At 42.4% G+C, this 3,563-nt stretch overlaps 1 long non-coding RNA gene across 1 annotated transcript; it reads right to left on the bottom strand.

The window, feature by feature from the left end:
- Window positions 1-4: 4 nt before the first annotated feature.
- LOC144689025 (uncharacterized) lies at window positions 5-328 on the bottom strand. The gene is made up of 2 exons (XR_013578546.1): window positions 192-328; window positions 5-159 (listed from the first exon to the last, which is right to left on the bottom strand). It is a non-coding gene; the product is annotated as an uncharacterized LOC144689025 (long non-coding RNA).
- Between the last annotated feature and the right edge of the window lie 3,235 nt (window positions 329-3,563).

Here is a 3,563-nt window from a genome sequence, read left to right as displayed (position 1 = left end):
GATAAATGGACAGTGAGCCAGAAAGGGAGAGATTAGGAGAGGTGATTTGTCAGAGAAATGGATTTTGAAAGGTTCTATAAGGGGAGAGAGGTGGAGAGGGAGAGAGGGATTTGGGAAGGAATGCTAGAGAGTAAGAGGAGAGGTTGCATAAGATATTTTCTGTGCTGTAGTGTTCTATGGTTCTATATCACTGACCAGTGGTGACAAAACATGGCCACAGTTATGATAATTCATGCTTTCCCCATTAGAAGGATCTGCAGAATTGTAATGAGTTGTTTTCTTCTGTGCCTTTTTTAACAAAGTCAGGGTTATCTTTGTAAATGTGTAAGGAGAAACAGATATGACTGTGTTAATCAACTAGCCTTCTCCTGCATTGTGGAGTTGGACCTATAATGTGCCCAGAATCCTACGCCTCACCACACCTCCTGCTGCCTTAGTAGGAGAACCTTCCTCTCTGAGCATCTATTCCACTAATTCTAAAAGAGAGAACAACAGCAACTAGTATTTTTGTAGAACATTTTAAGTGGTAAAATATTCCAAGGTGCTTCACAGGGGTGTAATCAAACTACATTTGACACCAATCTACATAAGTTGATGAGCTCAGTCAATAAGGAGCAACTTGAGTTTAGAGAGGCAGAGAGATTTGTGGAAGTAATTTCAGAGTTTAGGACCCAGGCAGCTGACGCTACGGTCATCAATTGTGGAGTGATTAAAATCACAGGTGCGGGGATCCTGGAATGTTGTTGGAGGTTTACAAGCAAGAGCATGAAAGAATTGGAAAACTAGGATAAGAATTTTAAAGACTAGGTGTTGCTTAACCAGGAGCCATTGAAGGTCAGTGAGCACAAGGGTAATGAGTGAACAGGAGTTGGTGTGAGTTAGGACACTGGCAGCAGAGTTTTTGGGTAACAAGTTTATGGAGGGTAGAACATGCAATATGTTGGTAATTTACATTGATTTTTGACATCTTGTCTATTTGGGGTTTACTTGAAAGAAGAAAAGTCAATTCTTGAAGATAACTTGTAGTGATGGATCGTTGTACTCATGGTTTGGGGATGGTCATCATGTTGCCAGCCCTCCAGGATTGCCCTGGAGTTTCCAAAAATTAAGGATTAATTTCCAGGAGACTACAAGAGAAAACCTTTGGGAAGAAATATCTCAGATGCATTAAAAGATATTTTTTTCATTTTTTTGGACATTTATTAGTTACAAAAATATTAAGAGATGGTGTAAAAAGGCTGACAGTCACATGCCATCTAAATGTGAGGGAGGGAGAATAGTGAAGAGGTTGTTTGCTTTCTGGCTGTGGAAAGTTGGGGTGATGCAAGAATGGGCATGTAAGGCAGCCAATGGTGCGAGATTGAGGGTGGGATTTTGGAGACAGGAAGTCAGAACCTTCAGGAATGCATCCTGCCAGAGTTGGAAACCCCTAGATTTAAGGGAGAGTTGCAGGAAAAACTTCTGGTTATATGGAAGATGATTAGAATTAAATCCATCTTCCTTGTATATAAAATCTTATACATTTTTCAAGCTGTTAAATTGCCTCTTTTTTAAGATAAAAGTTATTTTTGTATTTTTTTTTACAATAAAACATTATCAGATCCTTGCAGTGATTTGGTCATCTTTTCTTAATAATTGAGCCTGCCTGTCTGTTTGGCTGATTATAGTTAATGGAAGTTCTGGAGAGCCCTCCTACTGGTTCACGTGGTACATGTGCCATCCAGAATGGTACTGAGTCCAACAGGATGGGTTCCATCTCCGGCTGCAAAGAGTTGACTTACCTCAGCGGGGACTAGGGAAATGGGAAGAATTATCGGGAGCTCCTGCTTCTGATCACTCGATTCTCCTGACTCCCGCTAAATAATGTAGTGTTGGTTGAGAACAGGGTCAGCTTTGGTTATAGTGATCCCTGTAGTCAAGCAGCTCACTGGCCCTCACTCTCCCAATGTTCACACTGTGAAATTCCAGCAGTGACCTGTTACCTCATCAAAGACCAAACATAGGAATAGGAGGAGGCCATCCAGCCCTCTCGAGATTTTTACACCAAGCAGATCATGGCTGATCTGCATCACAACTCCATTTACCCGTCTTCGTTCCTTTCTGAAGTATAGTCACTAATTTTGGCAATGCAGCAACCAATTAGTGCCCAGCAAGCTCCCACAAGCAGCAATCAGATAACAACTGGATAATGTTTTAGTGATTATTATTTAAGACAGAAATTATGGTCTGAGGATAACTCCCCTGCTCTTCTTCAAAACAGAGCCATGGGAACTTTTATGCTTGCCCCTGAAGGCAGGCAGAGCCCTCAGTTTTACAACTCACCCAAAGGGTGGCACGTCTGACAGTGCAGCACTCCCTCGGTATAGCTTGGATTGTACGCTTGAGTGCCTCAAAGGGGACTCGTACCCACAATCTCCTGTCCCAGAGGCAAGAGTGTTACTCAATCAGCCACAGTTGGCTCTGACATGATACATTGCAGGAAAAAAAAACATGCGTCTATGAATCATTGATGAGTCTATGGAAATGTTAGCTTCGCAATGTGCAATTTCTACAATGAGTAGCTAATCCCAGTGTTTATCCAAAGAAAAATGAGTTTCAACCCTAATCTCAAATTCCTATAACTCAGCAATTCGAAGGAATGTACAGAAAGTTCCCTTCGTTTGTAATTTGACAGTTCAGATATATGCAGTTCCTCTCATAAGTAACAAACTTTCTCCTTGCTTTTAAATATTTCTATGGCCTCTCTCACTGTAATCTCCTCCAGCCCTACAACCTTCTGAGATCTCTACAATCCTGTAAATCTAGCCTCTTGAGTGTCCCAGATTTTAATCCATTGGTGGCCATGCCTTCAGCTGCTGAGGCCCTAAGCTCTGGAATTCTCCCCCTCTCCTTCAAGACACTCATCAAAACCTCCTACTTTGACCAAGTTCTGTCATCTGTCCTAATATCTCATGTGGCTAGGTGAAATCCTGGAACTCCCTCCCTAACAGCACTGTGGGTGTACCTGTGCCACATCGACTGCAGTGGTTCAAGAAGGCAGCTCACCACCACCACCACCTCAAGGGCAATTAGGGATGGGCAATAAATGCTGGCCCAGCCAGTGATGCCACATCCCATAAATGAATAAAGAAAATTAGAGGAGGCCATTTAGTGCCTCAAACCTGTTCCATCGTTGAGTGAGTTTATGGCTAATTTGTGACCTTAATCTGTGTCAATAATACTCACATGAAATACTTTGGGACATTTTATTATGTTAAAGGTGCTTTATAAATGCAAGTCGTTACTGTTGAACCTTGCTTCATTTCTATTTTGAAATCAATACAAGCTCTGACAGGCTGTGTAAACTTCCCCATCTCATTCCCAGAAACAGCAGCTGCCCCAAATGTGCATTTTATAATCTGTCTGTTCACACTTACATCATCAGTCAGGGGAGAGATTGATCACTGGCAGGGGGTGGGGGGTGGTGCTGTGTGTGTGTGTGTGGGGGAGAGGATACATTACCTGAAGCCCCCTTGGAGGTCTTTGCAACTCTGACCTCTCATTTCTCATTGTCCCACATTGCA

Source organism: Cetorhinus maximus, chromosome 13, assembly GCF_964194155.1.
Source record: "Cetorhinus maximus chromosome 13, sCetMax3.hap1.1, whole genome shotgun sequence".
Taxonomy (NCBI): domain Eukaryota; kingdom Metazoa; phylum Chordata; class Chondrichthyes; order Lamniformes; family Cetorhinidae; genus Cetorhinus; species Cetorhinus maximus.
The sequence above is the reverse complement of the archived record's forward strand: the minus strand, read 5'-3'. Positions and strand labels throughout refer to the sequence as shown.